The sequence below is a fragment of the Eumetopias jubatus genome, unplaced genomic scaffold, assembly GCF_037043125.1.
Source record: "Eumetopias jubatus isolate StellerSeaLion01/CBP00866 unplaced genomic scaffold, mEumJub1_p1.0 scaffold_11, whole genome shotgun sequence".
In the NCBI taxonomy this organism is placed as follows: domain Eukaryota; kingdom Metazoa; phylum Chordata; class Mammalia; order Carnivora; family Otariidae; genus Eumetopias; species Eumetopias jubatus.
Window position 1 is genome coordinate 113,087,741 of NW_028274817.1, and position 25,405 is coordinate 113,113,145.

General features: G+C 43.1%; 1 pseudogene; it reads right to left on the reverse strand.

Annotated features, from left to right (window-relative positions):
* Positions 1 to 2,750: 2,750 nt before the first annotated feature.
* LOC114223607 (heterogeneous nuclear ribonucleoproteins C1/C2 pseudogene) overlaps positions 2,751 to 25,405 on the reverse strand; it is a 56,540-nt pseudogene continuing 33,885 nt past the window's right edge.

Genomic DNA, 25,405 nt, shown 5'->3' on the forward strand with positions numbered 1-25,405 from the left:
ACAGGTACCTGGGCTCTTGTTCCTCCAGGCATGGACCTGTGGCCTTGTTCCCTGGTTCTGAGACCCAAGTTGGGCCCCTTTGGTTTTAACGACCTTCCGGTTTTCCTTCTCAGCTTCTTGGATCTCAGAACTCCCTTATGGTTTTCAACTTTCCTCATCTTGGTGTCTTTGGTTCCCCTGGGTGAAAAATTTCAACTCCAACTCAGCCTCCCATCACCAGCCTCTTTAAAAACCTACCCTCGAGTTGAGTGTGCCCCAGCCTCGCCTGGAGTAGGTAAGGATTCTAACAAAGACATCTTTTCATTATGATTCCACCTTGAAATAAAGATAGAAACATTTCTCAAGAGTTTTGCTTGAAGATCAATATTGCTTCATTTAGGGGAGATATATATATATATACATATGTATATATATATTTATTTATTATCTATTTATTATTTATTATTTATTTATTTCATAAAAGACAGCAGCCAGTTGAAGTCAATTACTAAGGAATTATGAGGGTACCTGTGCAGAGTACCCATATTTCTGAAATTTTTCTGTACATGTTAAAATGTGTTAAGAACTAAGGAAGTTAGCTGGGGAACTTAAACCTCACCTTTCCATTGTTGTGATTTAGACATAAGGGTTTTCCTGATATGGTTTCTTACATTTATCAAAAAAACCAGTAGTAACCCCATAGTAAAGGAGATTAGACAGAGAATGTCCATGATAAAATTTTGGAAATGTTAACAGCCGATAAAAACTGGGAAAATGAAGTAGTAAGAAAAAGTTTTCTTCTGGAAATAATGTCTGGAGCAGCCATTAATGATTTTAAGTACCCACTTTGGTAAGGGATTTGGTTGGAGCACCGTAAATATAAAAGCAACAAACAGAAATTTTGAACATTGGACATATATGAAGAAATAAGGAAAAGAATGTCTAGTCTTTTTTTTTTAACAAGTTTTTTTTTAAGATTTTATTTATTTATTTGACACAGAGAGACACGGCGTGAGAGGGAACACAAGCAGGGGGAGTGGGAGAGGGAGAAGCAGGCTCCCCGCCGAGCAGGGAGCCCGATGCGGGGCTCAATCCCAGGACCCTGGGATCATGACCTGAGCTGAAGGCAGATGCTTAACCAAGTGAGCCACCCAGGTGCCCCAAGAATGTCTAGTCTTAAATCTGCATTTTGATTTTTCATATCAATGAATGAAAAATGTCTAAATTAGCTCTAGAGTAGAAATATAGAAATTATATTTAAAAAGTGATTATAATTTAATTGTACTTTTGTTTCACTTCATGCTTCAAATGCATTCCTGGAAAGTTAAATAAAAATATATCCAATATTTTCTTGAGTACAATTATGATTTTTTGGAGTTTCCATCAATACACAAAAGTCAACTGCATTTATATTTAATTAAGTAAGTAAATAAGTAAATTCTACACCACACATGGGGCTCAAACTCACGACCCTAAGATCAAGAGTCACATGCTCTGCCAGCCGAGCCAGCCAGGCACTCCTATTTTTTATTTTATTTTTTTCAGAAAGTACATGTTTTATTTTAATTCCAGTAGAGTTAACATACAGTATAATATTATTTTCAGGTGTACAGTATAGTGATTCAATACATTTATACATTACTCAGTGCTCATCATGATAAACGTACTCTTTAATCCCCATCACCTATTTCACTCACCCCCACCTCCCCGTACCTCCCCTTTGGTAACTGTCAGTTTGTTCTCTTGTAGTTAAGAGTCTGTTTTTTGGTTTGTCTCTTTTTTACTTTCTTTGTTTGTTTTGTTTCTTGAATTCCACACATGAGCGAAATCACATGGTATTTGTCTTTCTCTGACTGACTTATTTCACTTACCATTATACCCTCTAGATCCAGCCATCCATGTTGTTGCAAAATTTCATTCTCTTTTATGGCTGAGTAATATTCCATTGTGTGTATGTATGTGTATATATGTATGTGTGCATATATATCTCACATTTTCTTTGTCCATTCATCTGTTGATGGACACTTAGGCTGCTTCTGTAATTTGGCTATTGTAAATAATGCTGCAATAAGCATAGGGGTGCATATATCTTTTCTTTTTTTTCCCCCTCCAAATTTCTGGTTTAAAAAGGACTTGTTTGAGAAGAAAGGTCCCAAACATCAGGTTGTTCACAAAAATAACCTACAGTATCAGCTTTGGAAAACAAATCTTAAGACTATTGCGCTAATGTTTTTTCTAGAGGATGCATTTGACATGCCAACTCTCATTCACAAAAACACGTCGTTACATTTGTGAACAGCCCCATGTAGCACTCTTAGGTGGTGTTAGGGGTATAACACGTATAGCTTGAACTCAGAGCTGCTCTCAAGTGCTACTCAAGTAATGTGATTGCCTTTGCAGTTAGGGAAGCAGCTACTGAGCTCAAGTATGAATGGAAAGAACTGTACTCCCTGCATAACAAGAGATTATTTTGGAGACCGTTGATAAAAACCACACATCGTTTTTATCATTAAGTCAGAAAGAGGAATCAAAAGCAAAAGCAAAACTTACAGGGTAAGATAAGACAACGCCCAGGAGCATCAGAGGAAGCGACAATGAGACCGGGCACAGGGCAATATGAATTAATGAACATGGGAAGGGCAAGGATGGGGGCAACAGTAAGCGTGTGCTGAAGACGATACCAGGAGAGGGGATCTGGTGAAAATTTTGATCTTAGACAAGTGCCTAAGTAAAGAAATAATGGGACAAAATTTCCAAACCCCACTGTGTGCTTAAGAGTCATCCTCGCCATTGACACTGTCTCTGGTCATCCTTTCCTCCCTCAGCCTCTTTTTCATCATCCCTCACTCAACTCCAGCTGCTCATCACCACCCCCCTCCCCAGTCTTCATTGTCATCATCATCCGGGAGGTCCCCCCCCCACAGCAGAGCCAGCTGTAGCCCTCTCACACTCCATCTTCACAGGAGTCTCATCTTTCTTCAGGGAGCTGCTACTCTGCTCCTCTTCTCAGTTACCATTCTTCATCTCTACTCCTTGTTTGCTCTGTTCTTTTTCAGTTTTTTTTTTCTAGGTTTTCCAGTAGAGAACCTACTTTTTGTTTTATCTGGGTCAACTCCTTCTTAATGATGTGAAGGTCATCTCCTTTTAACTTTCCAGACCTGGAGGAAGATCCTCACTGTCCACTCTTAGAACTGAAGCCCCCTTGCCCCTTCCTGAGGTGTTTCCTGATACGCGGTGGGATTTTGAGGGAACTACAGCCCGAGCAATAGGAGGAGGAGAAGCACATGCTGGGTTACTCTACTCCATCCTATCATAATAATCCAAGTGAAAAGAAGAGCCATACAGCTCCGCTGCAGATCGTTTTGCACGTGCTTCTCCTCAGTTCACTTTTGGCTCTGGAGACAGATTAGTATCTAAAACCTGGCCAGCTGTCATTCTGCCATCCTCCCCTGCCCCAGCAGCTTGGGCATTTCTCTCATTAACATACTGAACAAAGGCAAAGCCCTTAGGAACAGAGCAACCCACAATTTGGCTATATTGGAGAAAATTGCCTCCATGTCCGATTTCTTGACCACAAGAGTATTGGGATTCCCAGTGAACTCATGGGAGTTCATGGAGCAAGGATCTGTCTTGTTGGTAACATTGCTGGCCGTTGTCTTTGATGATAAGGTTTCTCACAAAACCAAAAATTGTAGCTGAAGATCAAAAAAAATCTGACTCTACGTAAAGTTCCACTAACATATATTTCAAGTGATTTGTAACCAGGATGGGGGAGGGAGAAGAGATTTGCTTCTGAATCTCCTACTCCCGGGTTCTACCTGGAGAAGCAACTGCTGCTTGTCAGCAGTGCAGTGGCAGCCCCTCAGTCTTTGTCTTTGCACTATCTTTTCAAATTAGTGTTTTCATATTCTTTGGGTAAATCCCCCATAGTGGAATTACTGGATCGTCTTGTAATTCTATTTTAATTTTTTGAGGAACCTCCATACTGTTTTCCACAGAGGCTGCACCAGTTTGCATTCCCACCAACGGCGCACGAAGCTTCCTTTTCTCCACATCCTCACCAACATTTGTTATTTCTTGTCTTTTTGGTTTTAGCCATTCTGACAGGCGTGAGGTGATATTTCATTGTAGTTTTGATTTGCATTTCCCAGATGATGAGTGATGTTGAGCGTTTTTTCATGTGTCTGTTGCTCATCCATAGGTCTCCTTTGAAGAAAGGTCTGCTCATGTGTTCTGCCCATTTTTAATTGGATTTTTTGTTTTTTGGGTATTGGGTTGTATAAGTTCTTTATATATTTTGGATACCAACCCCTTATTGGGCATGCCATTTGCAAATATCTTCTCCCATTCATTAGGTTGCCTTTGAGTTTTATTGATTGTTTCCTTTGCTGTGCAGAAGCTTTTTATTCTCATGCAGTCTCAATAGTTTTATTTTTGCTTTTGTTTCCCTCGCCTCAGGAGATAGACCTAGAAAAATGTTGCTACAGCCAATGTCAAAGAAATTACTACCTGTGCTCTCCTCTAGGATTTTTATGGTTTCAGGCCTCACAGTTAAGTCCTAATCCTTTTTGAGTTTACTTTTTGTATAGTGTAAGAAAGTGGTCCAGTTTCATTTTTTGCATGTAGTTGTCCAGTTTTCCCAGCACCATTTGTTGAAGAGCCTTGTTCCCATTGCATATTCTTGCCTCCTTTGTCGAAGATTAATTGACCCTATAAGTGTGGGTTTATTTCTGGGCTCTCTATTCTGTTCTGTTGATCTATGTGTCTGTTTTTGTGCCAGGACCACACTGTCTTGATTGCTATAGCTTTGTAGTATATCTTGAAATCTGGCATTGTGATACATCCAGTTTTGTTCTTTATCAAGATTGCCGTGGCTATTTGGGTTTTTTTGTGATTCCATACAAATTTTAGGATTATTTGTTCTAGTTCTGTGAAAAATGCTGTTGGTATTTTGATAGGGATTGCATCGAATCTGTAGATTGTTTTGAGTAGTATGGACATTTTAACAACATTTGTTCTTCCAGTCCATGAGTATCAACTGCATCTTATATGTCAGCATTTTTGCACATCACGAAGGAATTTTTGAAAATTTATTTATTTGAGAGCAAGAGAACAAGAGAGAGAGAGAGAGCATGAGCGAGGGGGGGGAGGGAGGGAGAGGGGGCAGAGGCAGAGGGAGAAGCAGGCTCCCCACCGAGCAGGGAGCCGGACGTGGGGCTCGATCCCAGGACCCTGGGATCATGACCTGAGCCAAAGGCAGACACTTCACCGACTGAGCCACCCAGGTGCCCCCAGGAAGGAATTTTTAAAAAGATACCAATTAAAATGGTAACAAGAGTATGTAAGTTATCTAGGAATATGTCTCCGTAAGTTATCTAGGAATATGTCTAACAAAAATGTACAAGAATTCCATGGAATAAATTTTAAAATTTTATTGAAAGATGTTAAAGAAAATCTAAAGTCAAGTCTATGAACATACTATGTTCATAGATGGGGGATTCAATACTGTAAGTAGTTCACTTTCTTCAAATTGATGTATAAATTCAATACAATCCCAACAACCTTAATCTTGGCATGCTGTTTCTAAAATATTTATGAAGAATAATACCCAAGGGTAGCCAAGATGCTCCCCAAAAAGAGAAAGTAGGTGGTGGAATTTGACTCTCTAAATATTATATAACTGTAGTAAAGACAGTGTACTCCTGATAAGGGCTAGAAAATGGAACAGAAAAGACACCCCAGACACAGACTCATACATATATGAAGACCTGATATATGACAGTTATAATTACAACTGGGAAGGAAAAAAAAAAAACTCTTCAATATATAGTACCGGGAAAATTGGCTATCCCTAAGGGAAGAGAATGAAAATAAATCCCTACCTCACCATATACTGTACAAAATGAACTACTACTTTATTATACACATATATCCAGTCCAGATGGCTTTAAGAAATTAAATGTGAAAGACAAAACCTAAAAACTTTTGGAAGAAAACATAAGGAAATATTCATGTGACAACTCTGGGGGTAGGGAATGATTTCTTAAGTAAGACAGAAAAAGTTCAAACTTTAAAGAAAAAGATTGATACATTTGATTATATTAAACTTTAGGATGTCTGTACATAAAAGAGCTTCATTAAGAGAGGGAAGAAAATAGCCACAATTTGAGTGAGGATATTTGCAATACAGGTAGCTAACAAATACTTCTTACCTTATGTGTATGTTATCTATGTTATACACACACACACACACACACACACACACACACACACACGTGTGTATATTCTATTGCTGTGTAACAAATTACCTCAATACTTACAAATTTAAAATGACACATATTTATGATCTCACAGTTTTTGTAGGACAGGAATCTGGGCGTGGTTTAGCTGGATCCTCTGCTGCAGGGTCTCATTGGCTACAGTCATCTCAAGGCCCCAACTGGGAAGGATCTTCCAAGCTCAAACTCATGTGGTTGTTGGCAGGATTCAGTTCCTCAATGAGTTGTTGGCAGGAGGCCTCCCTCAGTTCCTTGCCACATGAGCATCTAACACATGGCAGCTGGCCTCATTGTGAGGAGCGAGCAGGAGAAGGCGCCAGCAAGAGAACCTGCTAGCAAGACACAAATTATGATGTTTTGTAACCTAATCTCAGAAGTGGTATCTCATCACTTTTGCCATATTCCATTTGTTAGAAACACATTACTAGGTCCAGTCTATATTCAAGGGGAGTGGATTACACAAGACTATGAATACCAGGAAGTAGAGATCATTGTTGGTCATGTTAGAAGTCTATTACAATGTATATCAACCTAGGGGCGCCTGAGTGGCACAGTCGCTTGAGCCTCCAACTCTTGGTTTCAGCTCAGGTCCTGATCTCAGGGTCGTGAGATCAAGCCCCACGTCGGGCTTCATGCTCAGTGCGGAGTCTGCTTAGAGTTTCTCTTTCCCTCTCCTCCTCCCCTTCCCACCCCCCTCTAAGATAAATAAATAAATCTTTTTTAAAAGACAACATATATCAACATAACGGGAAATTATGCAAAAGACATTAACAAATATTTCATAGCTAGGGAAACACAAATGACCCACAAACAATGGAAACACTTGTGCATGTGCGCCAGGAGAGGTATACAGCAATACATACAGCATCCTTATTTATAATAGGCAAAAACTGAAAAAGCAAATGTCCAGCACCAGTAAAATGGATAAATCATGATATAACCATACAGTGAAATACTGTACAACAGCGAAAATGGATAAACTATAGCTGGACACATCAATGTGGAGGAAGCATTCCAAAGCATAATACTGAGAGAAATAAGCAATTCACAGAAATAAATGTATGGTCTGATTCCATTTGTATAAAGTTCAAGGACAAGGGAAGTCAAATAATTTATGTATTTATATATTTCTACCTCCATCAGAGAAATGATCAACAAAACTAGAATAATGGTTTTCTGAGGTGAGGGACAGAATACTATCAGGGAGGAGACACACGCGGGGTTTCAAAGGCGTAGGGCAATGTGTGTTTAAGTACATTTCTTTATTATTATTTCACCAGTGAATACACAATACATTGTTTTGTATATGCGGGTTTTTTCATGCTAAAAACCATAGGGAAAAATAAAAAAGCTCCTGTTTACTGAGCATTCCTCTGTGCCTGCCATTTTGCAGATGCTCTCTTTGAAGGAATGAATCCCATGCTTTTTTTTTTTTTTTTAATGCTTCACCTCTCATTTTCTGTTTATTGTTTTTTACTTTCAGGAGCATTTACCTAAAATAAAATAGAACAGATTGTGTTTAAAGCAAGGGAAAAAATCATGTGATAATAAAAACAAGGAAGAAAATACTAATAACTCAAGGAGAATTTTATTTTTATACTGAATACAGAACCTAAAACCATGTCATCTACTCACAGAAGCCTCTGAACCAAAAGGAGCGACATGGAACAATCAGACTAGATCAGAGGTTTTCATCCTCGGCACTATCGACATTTTGTGCTGGATCATTCTTTGTTGTTGTACCTGTCCCGTGCACTGTAGGATGTCGAGCCGTGTCCCTGGCGTCCACCCACTCGATGCCAGTAGCGCCCCCTTCACAAGTTGTGTGGCAAATGAAATTGTCTCCAGACACTGCCAGATGTCCCCTGGGAGGCAGAATCATCCCTGGTTGAGATCCACTGAACTAGGTGGTCCTGGCATATTCAACAGAAGTATACATATGTGAACCTATCATGTGTCCCTTTCCTATTCCCTTGGTAGTTCTCTTTCCTTCATTTATTTCCTTGACATTTATTGAGGTACCTTCTCTAAGAACTAAATGTTAAGTAGCTTTGCTTGTTATATCATCCCTCCAGGTTTCTTTTTTTTTTTTTTTAAGATTTTATTTATTTATTTGACAGAGAGAGAGAGAGACAGCGAGAGAGGGAACACAAGCAGGGGGAGTGGGAAAGGGAGAGCTGGCTTCCCGCCGAGCAGGGAGCCCGACGCGGGGCTCGATCCCAGGACCCCGGGATCATGACCTGAGCCGAAGGCAGACGCTTAACGACTGAGCCACCCAGGCGCCCCATCCCTCCAGGTTTCTCGAACATATTCATTTACCAGCAGAGATAACAGTGCAGAAAGAAACCAACAGTTTATAATCACAATTCTGTATTTCTTTGTTTTCACATCATTTTAAAAGTAAGTGGAAAGGTTTATACCTCAAGAGGATTCAAGGATGCATTAGTGACCACTTGTAGGTTTTCACTGACCTTAAAGGGGGCCACTTAGGCCCTGTCCAACTCAAGGCTAATGCAGATTTTTTGAAGTTTTGTTGGGTTTAGCGTGTGAGGAGCTTTCACTTGGTGTAAATTGGGTGACTGCTTTAATTGATTAAATCATAACCTGAGCTAAGTCGATATGCTGAAGGCAAGGTTGACCTGTATTAAAAATTTAGGGAAAGGACATTTTAAAAAGTTAATGCACGCACTTATAGGCATGCATAGTTCTTTTTCCTACTCACACACAAGAAAGAGTTTCAGTCTCTGTACATAGTAAGTGTAGGCTGCAGACTTCATCATGCCCTTTGGATGTTCATTTTCTTCATTTAGTCATTTTAAAGACTTTTTTCTAGCTGTGCCTGACTTGCTCTTTTTCTGTCCTTGCTTGTATTTTTAAATTGTGCATTTACAAGGAATAAAAAGAAACTCCTAACTTGCAGTGTAATTGTGCACAAGGAGTGTATTTTGGTCCCTGCCGCTGTGTCAGCCTCAGAGTCGGGATGCTGTTGCCATGGAGACAAAGATGTTGAACGGGCTTCCTCACCTTTGCCCTGCTATTTAAAATCATACTCATAGCAAAGCTCTGGCAGACACAGGGCTTTTTCTGGTAGGTCAACCACCTCCTCCCTTTTTCTCTTTTAAAAACAACAATTTGGCAGATTGATGCCATTTTTATTTATGACTGTTATAAAATGTAATGTAAATACCCTCTCGCACAGAATGAATGGGTAGCTCTCTCTTTGTGTTGTCTTTTTCCAGCATGAAACTGAAATTCCTTGAGAGTTTGCCAAAACCAGTCCCTTTAATGGGTTCTGCTCAGGGTTCTATCCTCTCTCTTGGCTTTTGGAAAGTACTAGAGCAGTGGGTAGAGAACAGGGAGAAGCCGAGGATATTATAGGATGAGACAAAAAGCAGTAGAAGTTAATCACAGGCTTTTAAAATGTTTCAACAAGCCCCACTGTGTTTCGGGAGTAGGCTACTCTCAAACACCCCTGGCAGAGGAGTGGGCCAGTACTACCTTTCTGGAAGCAATTCAGTAATAAAAGCATTAAAAATACCCTTGCCCCATCAATGACAATTCTAGCAAATTTTTGTAAGAGGACATACATGCAAGGGAACAAAGATTTGTCTACAGGATTATTCATCACAGTTTTATTTATGCTGGCGGAAAGCTGGAAACAACCAGTTCAGAAACATGTCCGTAAAAGGGGATTGGTTAGGGGCACCTGGGTGGCTCAGTCGTTAAGCGTCTGCCTTCGGCTCAGGTCGTGGTCCCAGGGTCCTGGGATCGAGCCCCGCGTCGGGCTCCCTCCTCGGCAGGAAGCCTGCTTCTCCCTCTCCCACTCCCCCTGCTTGTGTTCCCTCTCTCACTGCCTCTCTCTCTGTCAAATAAATAAAATATTTTTAAAAAAGGGGGGGCATTGGTTAAATTAATTCTAGTACATCACACAATGGAATACTAGGCAGCTGTATTAAATAATAGTGTGGCAGTCTATTTCTTAGCCTGAAATTGAGGCTGTTCAAGCAATGTCATTTAATGAAAAAAAAAAGGGGGCAAGTTATAAATCACTAAGTGCGTTAGTATTCCATTTAAAAAATAATTATAGAAACATACACCTGTACCCATGGGAAAACTGGAAAGTTGTATGTCAAATTTTGGTTTGAGTGTTACTTTAATTTCTTTTTTTCTCTATTTTATATGTTCTACAGAGACCATTACTTATATAATATTAAAAGTCAATTAATAAAAAACTCATGCTTATATAAAATATTTTTAATTTAAAAAAATTCTAGGAGCTTTCCTTAAGAAAAGGACTTTTTACTCAATGTCCTGAGAATTCCAAAATTAAGTTACTACCTTTTGCTCTCAAATTGATTCTTTAGAAAATTTTCTGGGCAGTTTATTCTTTTGGACCCCACAAAACACAGCCAGGTAACTCCGGTTACAAGCATTGAACCCACTGAATGTTTGAGCTCCTCTCCACCAGTGTCCAGAATAGCCCCCCAGAAAGCAGGGCTGGCACTGTCCATCACTTGGCCAGAACCCCTGGCTCCCCAAGTAACGGCCTCTGCCATTGCCAGGGCCAGCTCTCTGCGCAGGGGAGGCGCCAGCTGCCACCGAGAGTTGAGGTGAGCTGTAGAGGAGGGGATTTAATAGTTCCCTCTCTGCCCTCTGAGCACCCTCTCATTGCCGATGCAGGGATGGGGGTGGGGAATAAAGCAAACCATAAATAAACTGGTGGCTAGGATGTGATTGTAACTCTCCATGCTCACACACACACACACACACACACACACACACACACACACACACACACGGGAATTTGTGTTAAATTCCATTACCAATGGCAGTTTTTTCCAATATGACAGGGTGGGAAGGGGGGTGGGTGAGGGAGGGAGTATTCCTTTGTCACCTGTATTTATTTTCTTTCCTAATGAAGACATTTTTGTGAGTCCAAAGTAATGTGCAGAAGCATTTGATGTGAACAACTGACAAGAGCTCAGTGCTCATTACTTTCATGACTCCCCCGCCCCCCAATTTCCTCCACACCATCACAGCAAACAAGATAACTACTTGGGGGCACTACAGAGCATACAACAATCTAAACGAGATTTCCGTGACCCACCGTAAAGCAGAGACACCATATTAACTGTGGAGATCTTGAAACTGCCTGGTGGGAGGACCAGCCTTTCTGTCACCCCTTTGCTGCGCTGGGCCCCTGGAGGGGTGTGGCCTTCATTATCTGACTGGCAGGGAAGCTGAGGTCCCCACGCTGCCCCAGCCTGCCTCAAAACTTCACCCTCAGGTTTTCATAGACTGACTGCCTTCCAGGAGTCCAGAGGTGGTGCTGTTGCTGGGCAGGCGAGGCAAATCAAAGGCAGAGAGCCCCATCAGGTTTCCATAAACTGGAGTGTTTCAAATGGCAGCCCGTAATCCGAAGGGCAGCATCTGCCTCTTTGGATTTTGAAAAATACTATTGGCCAAAAGGTACAAGATGGAAAGGCCTAGAACAAAGCACTAAAACACAGGGGAGAAAAGATATGTCCATACTAACTACAAGGCAAACTGTTGCTTTTTAATTTCCCGAATATTGCTTTATATATGGTACTTTTTAAAAAGGGTCAGAATGTATCTTTATTTCACATTAGCTCAACAAAATTTTACTTAACCTCTCTGTACCTCACTATTTTCTTCTGTAAAATGGTAATAGAAATAGAAACTGCTCCATCGGGTTGTTCTGAGAGTGAAAGGAATAAGTATGTGTAAACCCCCTAAAAGTGCCTGCCAGATGATGAACGCTCAATAATTATTACTATCACTATCATCATTCTTGTCATTATTGCACATCCCTCAGTACCGAGTCCTGAGTACTAAGTACTACCAGGCACTCTGCTGAGAGCTTTATGTGCAGTAGTTGAATCTTTTTTATTGCTCCAGTCATTCCATTGTATGAACACTATTATTTCATTCTCCCACTGACGGATGTGTGAGCTCTTTGGATTTGTTTTTTTTTTTTTTTTTGGCGGGGGGGCTATTTTTAACAAAGCTGCTATGAAGCATTTTGTACTTAGTCTTTACAGGACACACGCACCCATTTCTTTTGGGTACATACCATGGAGTGAAATCACTAGATCACTGTTCAGCGTTGGTAGATATTGCCAAATAGATTCCAAATTATTGCCAACGCTTATTTATTAAGCACCTATTTTGTGGTAAGCACGGAACCTATGGGTTCTGGAGCTAGAGGCTAACCAGGACACAGTCCCTACCCCACGGAGTTAGAAATCTTTGCCCCACTGGATAGCACTTGAAACATCTTGGCTTTTACTCTCCCCTTCTCTCTCCCAGTGGAATAGTGTGAGCGCCACATACCCGATTGATGAGCCAAGGGGCAGAAAATATAAGCAATGTGCTTATAAGTTCCAGCATCACAGAGCAGGTTGGCAGCAGAACTAGAATAAGTAGAGGAACAACAACAACAGATAAAAATGAAGACAGCAGCAGCAACCACAAAATCCCACTCTTCCCTCTCTACAACGGCAACATAAACCTTCAAAGGGAAGCCATCCTCAGCTTTATGCAGTAGCAGGCGGTTCATGCCCCCACTCGCCTTTACTAGACCAGTGTGCAGCATAGTAGAGTGTGTCTGAGACCCCTGGGGCCCCTGAAGCCTTCTCAGTGCTTTTGAAAATCCCAGAATTAAGCTACCTGAGCTAATCCCTGGTTTGTCTCTGGGAGAAGGCAAACAAGAGGAACCTCAGGAGCTACCTTTCCCGCCATCCAAGGAAACTAGATAGCTTAACAAAAAAGAGAGAAATAAAACATTCCGGTAACCACAGTTAAATGTCCGATGTGCCACAGATGGGTGCATTCTAAATTCAACAGAGGGCTGAATTGATATGAGCAGTCAGGGGCGGAGGGAATAGACCAGGGTTTCTCCCCCTTGGCACCGTCGAGTTTCGGGTTGGCTAAACTCTCTGCTGTCAGGAGTGTCCTATGTTCAGCAACTTCTCTGGCTTCTACCCAGTGATGTCATTAGCACCGCCTACCTCCCATTTGTGACAGCCAAAAATGTCTCCATACATTGCCAAATGTCCCTTAGGGGACAAAATTGGCCCTGGCTGAACCGCTGGGATATACTTAATGTTAACAGTGTGGGACAGTTGAATTTTTATATTTTCCCTCTTTTTAAATCCTGGAGGTGGGTCCTATTATGAAGCAAAAAGGCCAATATTTCGTATCAAGGAACTTTGATACTCTCTAGATAAGTGTCGGGAACACTTAGTCTTTTACTTCTTTAAGGGAAATACAGCAGAATGCTAATACCGAGTAAGAAACAGAAAATCCCCTTTCAATTCTCGAAATGTCTGAATTATTCAATTTTTCAATACAATTTTGTTTCAAATTCAGCAGAGTAAGTTCTTCAGTCACCCCTGCTGAATAATGGCTTGCAGTTGTGTATCAGTTGTATATTAATAGATCTTTTCCAAAGGTTTTAGGGTCTTTGAAAACAATTTCCTCCCATAAATGCTTTGTTCTTGTTGGTATTATCGATATGTATGATTTTCCCTATCCCCGAAGGAAGGCATTGGTAAACAGATGCTAAAATTGTGTTTGGACTTTGTCTAATTCTGTTCAACTGGGTCAGAGGGATTATCATATTCAAAGAAGGAAGTTTTTTTCCATAATGGTGAAGGCTTAACAGTGTGTATCTGTCTTATTCATTCAGTTTAAAAAAAAAATTATTGAATGCCTACCCAGTGCTCTGCCCCCGGGGATGTAGTGATGCCTGCGACAGGCTCCGGGAGCGCGCTGGTGGTGGTGGGTGGAAAGGGCACCATTCAGGGATCAGTAGCGGCAAGTTGTTAGTTCTGGCTCTGCCAGTTGGCCAGCTCTGAGAGCTGGAGAGGGTCACTTCATCTTTGTAGAACCATCTATTCACTGACATAGGTGGATTAACTGAAAGGGCAGGTGGGTTTCGCTTCTAGTGCCAACTCACATCCGGTACTATTGGCCGCCCAGAGTACTTGATTATGAGGTTCTGTCTTCACTCAATGGCAAAGATAGCTATCATTGATTACTGATGTCTGGCGTGGGTGCACCATAGGAAGTGGACGGTACCCTAACGAGTGTGCCATCCCTGGATTTCTAAGGCTTCGGATTCTGTGATTTGCAAGCAATCTCCCCTCCTGTCTCAGTATAGTTTGGCGTGGGGGAAGTGAGGTAATTGAAGTTTTTTTACTTTAAAAACAGGCTATATTTCCCCCGTCTTCCACTTTTAAATCTCTTGGTCCTAGAAAAGGATTTTAAAGTATTCCCCAAAAGGTTAGTTTGCAATATTTTCTGACATCCTGCTCCATCTTTTGAAAAGATCAAATAAGGCAAAACTTGACCTCCCTTCATTCAGGGCCTTTTTGGGTAAATGATTTTCCAGGGCAATGAGAGATGACTGTTTTCTTAATTTTGAATAGATGAAAATAGACACCAATCAACAAACCTTTGGCTAAGGGGAAAAATCTCTTTAACTCACATTTTGCTTCAATTACGGTGAGGACAAAGGAGCACATTGCACCCTGTGCATGAATAGATGCTTCATTATTCAAAACAAGCATCAAAGAGCATTCCGTCCCCTATAGAAAATATGCAATCACTGTTTAATTCAATGGTAGGATGCAAATTTAAATTCCCAGAAGGGGAAGACTGTTAATGCCATTTAAATTGGTTGTAAATTACAGATAATACGCTTGAGACCCCCCGAATACAGATTAGTGGAGTATTGCTTTAGGAATTCCATTCGACTTTGAACTTAATTGTGTATTTATCTATGAAAAATAAAGCCATGAAGGCTTGTTTACAGCTACATTTTATTGCCTATCTTTTTTCTTTCTGAAGCAAATATTTCACTTTTAAATGCCACAGAGATGGCACAGCATAATATAAGGAAATGTAATGATGTTAAAGACAGATCAGTACTCTCAGAGGCAGCTCTTCATTAACAAACAAAACAAAACAAACCTAAGAGAGGAATTTAATCAAGAGATCACACTAGCTGACTTTTCTTTTGACTTCATATCTATTGGTGTTTCTACAGCTTAAAAATCCCACAGTCACAAGACAATTGTGAGTTTCAGAAATTAGAGGCCGGGATTATCTCTTACTGCTAAAGTCTATCAGCCACTTAGAGGTTGTTTCTCATTTTCACAGAGTAACTAATCATGAGTGGGATGCCTGATGGGGCAAGTCTTTGTTGGAAGAATTATTCCTTAAAAACAAGGGCTTTTCAGAAGGAGAAAGGGTTAGATAAAAATGGACACTTTTCAGCAAGGGTTTCTGCGCTCCCAGCTTGAAGAGGAGCGATTTCCCTCCTCCCAGTTCATAGAAGTGAAAACGTTCCCTGCCCCCCCTTGATGTGGTTTCATGTCTCAGGTAGGAAATAGGTTACTCGGGGTGATAGAGATAAATCAGCTTTGAGGCTCGTGTTCTCTCCTCTGGCAGTCTGTAGGGCGTGTTTTTATTGTGTGTGTGTGCGCGCGCGCGCGCGTGTGCGTGCATGTGTGTGTGTGTATGTGTGTGTGTGAAACTGAAAGGTATTTTGAAAAAGTTGCCATTGATATATATACACAGAATGCAGCCAAGCTGCAGAACAATGGAGGAATGCCTAATTCATTATGCCAGAAAATGGATCGTTACCATCAATACCACATGGAGTTAATCATTTCCAAAGAACTCTAATGCCAGGCTATCCATAACACTGCACCTAAATGGAGTAATGTTTTATTTTTTCTTTGATCTGTCAGAGGTACTTCAAGCTTTGCCAGGACCTTAGAGACACTATCAGCATTTCATTGTATAGTTCCTATGAATTACACAGACCTTGTGATATCACAGAGGTTAACTGAATTTTTAAAATCGCTGGTATTGTTTTGTTTACTTGTCATTTGTTTATGCTTTATAAAATAACACAGAGCCTGACATACACACCCCTTTCTTTTTCTGGCTATTTGCATTTACATTAAACAGGAGTTTTTTCCTCTGTGCCCTTAAGGGTAAGGATGAAAACAGCCATTTGCAGCCCAAGGCTTAAAGAAAAGGTGGATAAGATCCAGCTAATCTGCTCAGGAGACTCGACAAAATATGTGTGTGCTAGGGGGCAGATTTGTGATTTAGGATCCTTCTGCCTTTTCCTTGATAGGCTCTGGATCAGAACAATCCTGATGCACATAAAAAGTAAACAAGGAGTAGCTAGCTTCCCGTTCTTAGGCCCTCGGTGCTCTGTGCATCTGTACGTCTTTAAGCCTTACCGGGTGAGGCTGGAGGCTGGCCTCCTGCCGGAGCTGTGCCCACCTGTGCTGGCAGTGAGTGATTAGCACCACGATGGCCATTTGTCTTTTCTTGGTCTCTTCTGGGTGTGGGTTTGGGACAAGCATACTGTCTTCTGGAAGAAGCCACTGACCAGCATTCCAATAGGGTGGGTAGGCCTGCTCTAGGTCCCCGTAACCTGGCCCCCAGCCCTCAAAGCTAACAAGAACAGGGAGGCAGGGCAAAGCAAGTACCAGACTAGGGGCATGAGACCTGGGTTCTTGCCTGGCCTCTGTCATCTTTTCTATCAGATCTCTGGGCCTCACTTAAAAATATTTTCTCATCCTGAAAGTGAGAAGAGCTATTCATTTGAACTAACCTTTGGTGAGCACTTAGCACATACTGGACTCTGCCCTGGATCCTGGACAAAAATAAAAACAAGACATTCTTTTCATTAAGGGATTCAAGGTGGAAGGTTGTAGGGAGGGGTGTAGACAAACTTGTAGACATATAATGATAATAAAATGCAGTAAGTTCTTTTTTTTTTTTTTTAAAGATTTTATCCATTTATTTGACAGAGAGCAAGAGAGAAAGCATGAGGGAGCACAAGCAGGGGGAGCTGCAGACGGAGAAGGAGAAGCAGGCTTCCCAATGAGCAGGGAGCCCGATACAGGGCTCAATTCCAGGACCCTGGGATCATGACCTGAGCTGAAGGCAGACGCTTAACCAACTGAGCCACCCAGGTGCCCCTAAAGATTTTTTTATTTATTTGAGAGAGAGAGAGAGAGAGAGAGAGAGAGAGAGAGTGTGTGTGCATGTGCAAGCTTGGGGAGGAGCAGAGGGAGAGGGAGAGAAGCAGACTCCCTGCTGAGCGTGGAGACCATGGGGCTCAATCCCAGGACCCTGAAATCATCACCTGAGCTGAAATCAAGAGTCATGCCCCAAAATGCAGTAAGTTCTTAACCCTGGTATAAACAGAATACTGTCAAAGCCCAGAGGACGGCCAGTTGGATTTAAGATCACTTCTGCACATCCATTAAGAACATAGGCTTTGGGATGCCTGGGTGGCTCAGTCGGTTAGGCAACTACCTTCGGCTGAGGTCATGATCTCAGGGACCCAGCCCCACATCGGGCTCCCTGCTCAGTGACGAGTCTGCTCCTCCTTCTCCCTCTGTGATCTCTTTTGCTCTCACTCTCTCTCAAATAAATAAATAAAATCTTAAAAAGAAAAAAAAGAGCATAGGCTTTGAAGCCAGACCAGTTGGTTTCACAACCTGGCTTCTCCCTTACTAGCTGTGTGACCTTGAGCAAGTTACTTAACCTCTCTGTGCCGTCGTTTCTCATCTTTCAAATGGAGGTGTTAATAGTACCTACCTCTTTGGATTATTCAAACAATTAGGACAGTGTCTGGCATGCAATGAACCCTATATATGTTCATATATAGTGATAATGTTCGAGAATTCCCACAAGTCCATGGGGTTGTAAAGGAAAGAGTGAATGAAAGGGAATCCTTAACTTTAACAAAATATAACTACATTTCAGAGAGAATGAAGATGAACGTACATTGTGTACTTATTAGGTGGTCAGATGGGTCAGTAACACCCCTGCATCCCTTGGATGCCCATAAGTCAAGGCCCAGGCTGCCAATAGGAGCGTTTGGCCTGGTTAGGAGCGTTTGGCATGGTTAAGGGTGTTCTGCATTAAGACTAGGGAAGGACCGTTCTCATTCTTTGATCTGCAACCGGCTCCCAGAGAACACACACAGAGAAGCTAACCATCCCTTTGCCCACCCGGCTAGGTCAGACCGTGGGAGAGAAGTCTGGAGCAGGAACATTTTCGGGCCTCACTGACTCCCATGTCTGAGAAGGAAAATAGGAGGGTGGGTGGGTCTTTATGCTTAGAAGTTGCAAAAATGAAGCCAGAACTTGGCCCTGGTGGGAAGGAGGGCCATGGGGCTGGCTGGATGTCAGTGGACTCAGGCCAAGTGCGGGCAGCTGTGGGCTGCTTGGGAAGGTCCTTCTGGGAAGTGGGACGCAAAGAGAGAGAGGGAATTGGGGAGGCTCAGGAGACTGGGATGGGGTCTTGATGGGGAATTTGAGAGAAAGGAGACCAGGTTAGACCTTGGAGATCCAGTACCGAGAAGGGCAGGAAAACAAGCCACAGTAAGCACACACCTGCGATGAGCAAGGAGCAGAGAGGGTCAGACTCGTGGGAAGAGGGACGTGCTGGTAAATATTTAACACCCGGCCCCTTTGGGAGGGCGGGCAGGGAGGGCACTCCTTCACAGAATCTGCTGATTTCCTAGTGTGAATCCAGCTGCTGTGGCTGACGTGGAGCTACCAGAGTGATATCACACAAAGCGGAGTTGGGAAGAACTGCCCCGTGGTGCCAATCACACGTTATTTCCACTTGCAACGTGTGCAGTAGAGATTCGGATAATCTCAAGTGCCTGGAGAAGAGTAAAATGTAACAAAAGAATGAGGAAGTAACAGGTTTTAAGTATTTATTACCTTAGCTTGAATATAATTTATTTAATCGTAAATTTCTAGACTTTCCTTTTAAATAATGACCACCGTTTACAGCTGGGGTGCAAAATTCTTAAAAATTTAACGATTGGCCTTTGGAAGCTGGCTCCAGAGCAGCACTGAAACTCTTACTTCTCTTAATATCTAGATGACAAGCTTCTTGTGAGGGTCAGAAAAGTATGTGGAAGCATTTCAAGAACTGTAAGCAGCATGTACGTATTATATACAATGAAAAATTATTCTCATGGGGACAGATAACCTAGTGGTCAGGAAGGCAGTATCTGGAACCGGCCTGCCCAGGTCTGAATCCTGGCTTTACTCTTTTTAGGTGCGTGACCTTGGGCAGATCCTTGCCCTCTCTGAGCCTCAGTTTCCTCTTCTGTAGAGTTTCCGTGAGGCCTGGTTAATATTGTAAAGTACCTAGAACAGTGTCTAATGCACGGTAAGCGCCTTTTAAGTATTGACTAAAATTGTTTATCAGCGTGAGCAGCAGCAAACCTGCAATTCTTCCAGAACCAGATCTTAGCCTCCACTGCCCCCCCAACTTGGTTTTAAAGAGACAGCTCCTCTCTGTGGTAACAGATTTGCTACTGTGCTAACAGCCAGTGCTTTTTAGATAATGAACCCTGAGGCCTTTTGGGGCGATAAAGATGCTGCTGGAATCAGATTCCATGGCCACTCACCATAGTAGCCGGCGGTGGGAGAGTGATCTTATTACATGCCTGGCTGGCTCACTTACTTCAGTCGTGACCTAGGCAGAGGCTGGAGCCAGGGCAGAGCCCCATAGTTGGAGGGGCCATCAGCTGCCCCAAAGAAGCTGGTCATTTACTGGCTCAGGACAGGAAATGGCGGCAGAGACTGCTCAGCACAGGCCCCGGGGCTGGGCAGAGTAAGAAAGCAAACAGGACGAGAGAGAGAGACAGGGACAGCATGAGGCAGGGGCCAGGAGCCAAGGCCGCCACAGCAGCCACCGACTGCTTCAGGGAGTCCCGCTTCCAAGGCAGAAGGTTCTCAGGCAAAGAGTCAGAGTCAGGGACAGATTTTGGTGGGCAGGGAGGAAGGTGGTTAGGCAGGTAGTTAGAGTCTCCTCACCAGGGACAAAGAAGTCAGGTCCCATGACAGATAAGAACAGAAAGGCAAAAGTGAAGAAAGGCTTAGTCCACAAGGCAGAAAAGTCAAGGCAGGCTGCTAAGGCCAGGTTTTTTCCAGCTCAGGCACTGCAGCCATTACAGAGTCCTGAGTTCCACAGAGTGAGTCAGAACCAACATTTCCTCTTTCTTTACAAACTAGAAAAGAGCAGCGTGCACATGAAAAAGTGCTCAACATCGCTCGGCATCAGGGAAATCCAAATCAAAACCTCAATGAGATACCACCTCACAACCAGTCAGAATGGCTAAAATTAACAAGTCAGGGAACGACAGATGTTGGCGGGGATGTGGAGAAAGGGGAACCCTCCTACACTGTTGGTGGGAATGCAAGCTGGTGCAACCCCTCTGGAAAACAGTATGGAGGTTCCTCAAACAGTTGAAATTAGAGCTACCCTTCGATCCAGCAATTGCACTACCGGGTATTTACCACAAAGACACAAATGTAGGGACCCGAAGGGGTACGTGTACCCCAATGTTTATAGCGGCAATGTCCACAATAGCCAAACTGTGGAAAGAGCCAAGATGCCCATCGACAGACGAATGGATAAAGAAGATGTGGTATATATACACAATGGAATATTATGCAGCCATGAAAAGGAATGAGATCTTGCCATTTGCAACGACGTGGATGGAACTGGAGGGTGTTATGCTGAGTGAAATAAGTCAATCAGAGAAAGACATGTATCACATGACCTCACTGATATGAGGAATTCTTAATCTCAGGAAACAAACTGAGTTACTGGAGTGGTTGGGGGTGGGAGGGATGGGGTGGCTGGGTGATAGACATTGGGGAGGGTATGTGCTACGGTGAGCGCTGTGAATTGTGCAAGACTGTTGAATCACAGTTCTGTACTTCTGAAACAAATAACGCAACATATTTTAAGAAAAAAGAAAAAGAAGAAGATAACAGGAGAGGAAGAAAAGGGGAGTATGTCAGAGGGGGAGACGAACCATGAGAGATGATGGACTCTGAAAAACAAACTGAGGGTTCTAGAGGGGAGGGGGGTAGGGGGATGGGTTAGCCTGGTGATGGGTATTGAGGAGGGCACGTTCTGCATGGAGCACTGGGTGCTATGCACAAACAATGAATCATGGAACACTGCACCAAAAACTAATGATGTAATATATGGTGATTAACATAACAATAAAAAAATTAAAAAAAAAAAAAGAAAAGAGCAGCGTGGTATAGATTGCCTAGATGCTCATCAACCCCATTTCCCCTTCCTGGGTGCTCAGACTGTTTCCCTGTGGCCCTTACAGTTAGGTTAGAACCATGTGACTTAGTTGTGGCCGTGGAGTGTAGGCATAAGTGATGCTAGCCACTTGTGAGCCTAATCATAAAATCTTCTCAGTGACTCTCCCTGCTCCCCCCTCCCCAACTACCACCCCACTCTCTTCCCCCCCCCCCCCCCCCGCCTTTCCTTTCTGCCATGATCCTTTGTTCAAGGTGGTGGTGTCATAACATGGAAAGAGTCTGGATCTCTGGGGTGGGGAGAAAGCCACTAAGGAGAGCTGCCTGACCCCGAGGTCAAGAGTCATGTTCTACCCACTGAGCCAGCCAGGTGCTCCTCGGTCTTAGACTGATAGCTTATGTGGGGCTGGCTCTAGCCCTTGAAATCAGGGTGAAGGATGCATGTATGAAGCCTGGTCAATTACGGTGTTCCATTCTGAAGTGTCTCAGAGATTGGTTCAAGGATGAACACCTGAGCCAAGTCGGTCCACTCAGAGCTAATATTGGGACTTTGGCTGGAGTGATCGTAAAAAGAAGTGTTTTGTTTCTCCTGGTTTGGGAACTTTGGGGATATAAATCTTTGGGGAGATGAACTACAGGTGACCAGAACATGCCTGGGAAGAACCATCACTGAGGAAGGCGGAGCTGGAAATTGAACAAGACAAAGCCCTGATGACATCGTTCCAACCCCTGGATCTAGCCATGCCTGAAGTCATCCCTATGGTTTTTAATTGAGTGCATAAATTCAGCAACTGGCTTCTTCTAGATCGGGTTGGGGTTTTGGCAGTTGTAACTGAAAGAGACCTGAGGCTGTGGTCTTCCCCATCTTTAAGATGTCACTTCCTTGGTAAAATGGGCCTCAGAAAAGGATTAAAGTAGAAAACAGCTGCTTTGCCAAGGAAAAGTGGCTTCAGTCACTGAAGAATCAGGCCTTTGACATATGGAAAAAAGTGTAAGGTAAAATCCAAGGAGAAACTGGTTTTTTCTTGTTTTCTGTTTTGAGAGGATGAAGAACAGATGAGTACCATTAGAACTAGTAATGTATTTCTCTTCATGTATTCAACACATATTTACTGAACACCTTCCATGTGCTGAGAACTGTGTTAGGCTCTGGAGATACAGCACTGAGTGATAACAGAGCAAATTTCTTCTGAAGAGCTTACTCTGCGTCAGATCCTGTTCTCAGAACTTTATGCTTATTAATCTTATTTGTCCTTCATATGTACCCTGTCAGGCAGATAACGTTTATTTCCTGTTTTATACACGACAGAACTGAGGCACGGAGCCGCTAAGCTAGGAAGAAGCAGAGCTAGTGTTGAACCTTGCGATACTGGCTTCAAGTCTGAGTCTCAAACGCAGTAAACCGTACAGCCATTTCCTTGCTCACTCTGCACTCACAGCTGTTCCTACAAAGGACCATCCTCGAAATCTCTTGGGATCTCTGCTCTGAGTTTCTTCTTTCCCAATTCAATTTAACAAAGTCTAACCTTGACTTTGACTTGAACTGTAACATCACTTGTTGAATTCCAGGCACTGCTCAATTTATCTTTCTGAAATTGGTATAACTATCAGCTACTAGTATATGTGACTCCGGGTATGAGGAGGATAAAAAATCGCTCACGGACACAGTTTAGTGTAGTGGTTAGGAGCGTAGCTTTTGGACTCGTCTTAGATACCGGGTTCTAATTTCTGCTCTGCCACTTTCTGGCTGCGTGACCTTGTAGAAGTTACTGACCTTCTCTGAACTTCTTGTTTCTTCATCTTGGAAATGGGGTTAATGATTGTAATTCATCTGGTTGTTGCACAACTGAAATAAAGTAATAAAGCGCCGGGGGCAGAGTCAGCACCCAGTAAATACTGGTTGTTATAGCTCTCTTTTTTTTTTTTTTTTTTTTTGGCTCTCAGCTCCTTGTTTGTAAAATGAGCTGGGCAAGATGCTCTCTGAGGTCTCTGCTGGCATATGTTTGTGTGACTAGTATTTTCCAAATGCTAATTTGGGAATGGCAAATTCCCACTGTCATGGTTTTTCTTTTAAAGAATTATTTTCTGTTGTGTCTCCATAAGGTTGGGCTTTAAGTGCTAGTTTGCAGCCAAAGGAGCTTTAAGCCTTTCATATGACATCATAAGTTTGTGCCCATAAAAGTGACAAAATGCTATATACCAAACCAGTGAGGGAGAGAATTCCAGGGGCCAGTGGTTCTAATCCAAAATCTGGGTCTTCTCTCTCTGGTGGGGATGGGTGGCTTGGCTTCCCCGCGTCCTTGACTCCCACAGTGCTGGAGACACTCTGATCCCCAAGTTAGAGGTGGTGGCACTGGGGGATGGGCAGAGGTTGAAGAAGCAAGGGAGGGGCAGGGAAAGACCAGAGGAGGAGGGGGAGAAACAGAGGAAGGAGGGGCCTCAGGAGAGTCAGGGTGGGCAGGGGCCAGCGGAGAGGAGAAAGAAGAGGGGGGAGAAACAAGAGAGGAGGTGGGGAGGGCAAAGAGAGGGAAAGGCTAGGACTCAGCTAGAACATGGGCAAGGAAGGACTGGGAGCCAGGAAGAACTGGGCAGACCGATCGGGGAAGTCAGCTCCGACCTTGCCATGAAATGTTCAATCTGTTATGGTAGAAGCTGATTTCTGAACCATCCTATTGGAAACCATGGAACAGATTCAAAAATAGGAGACCATAATGGGTCGAGGAAAAATTAATGACCATAGAATGTTCCTTTTTTTTTTTTTTTAAAGGTTCTATTTACTTATTTGTCAGAGAGAGAGTGCGGGTACACAAGCAGGGGGAGCGGCAGGCAGAGGGAGAGGCAGGCTCCCCGCTGAGCAGGGAGCCCGATGTGGGACTCGATCGCAGGACCCTGGGATCATGACCTGAGCCGAAGGCAGACACTGAACCAACTGAGCCACCCAGGCGCCCCCACAGAATGTTCCTTAAAAACCAAACTATCGGGGTGCCTGAGTGGCACCCAGTCAGTTAAGTGCTCGACTCTTGATTTTGGCTCGGGTCATGATCTCAGGGTCCTGGGATGGGACCAGTGTCAGGCTCTGTGCTCAGCGGGGAGTCTGCTGGAGATTCTCTCTCCCTCCCTCTGCCCCTGCCCCTACCCTCCCCGCTCACGCACTCTCCCTCCCCCCAAGTAAATAAGTAAATCTTTGAAAGCCAAACTATCATAATGCCATTGACCTCTTTTGCACTCTGCAGAGTCACTCCCAAGCCGTGATTTATTGACTGTTGAAATGCATAAGCAAATGCAATGCAAACAAACAAACAAAAAAAAATAGGTGGAAAAGACTACCTGTCTACACTTCTCAGAGAGACACTCTTAAGTGGTGTGAATTTTCCTTCCTTCCTTCACTTACTCATTGCTTTATCTGCCAGTCACTCATTGGGCACCTATTCCGTACCATGCCACATGGTAGATGGTAGGGGTTCAGAGATAACTAAGACACATTTCCTGTCCTGTGGAAGAATGAAAATACAGTGTCAGATGTGGGGGACCATATCCCTTACCCTTGAACCTTATGTGGCCTTTATGCCTCACCTGTAACCTACAGAATGAAGTGGAAGTAACATATAAGGTTAGGTTAGAAAAGGTGGTACAGCTTCTGCTTTGCTTTCTGGGACAGTCACACTTAGAGCCTTGAACTGCTGTGAAAGAAATCTGATGGCCCTGAGGCCACCGTGGCGTGAGGGATCCCAAGCAGCTACATGAAGAGGCCATGTGTATATGTTCTGATTAATAGACCCAGCTGATGTCCCAGCCAACAGCCAGGATCAACTTTCAGGTGTGAGTGAAGATCCTTCAGGTCATTCCAGCCCCGAGCCACTCAGTCACCTTCAACCGCTGGGTCTTCCTAATTTAGGTCCCAGACAACATGACACCAGGGCAAGTCGTTCCCGCTGTTGTTCTATTTGAATTGCTGACAACAGGGTCCATCCATGGACATAATAAGTGTTGATTTATGTCACT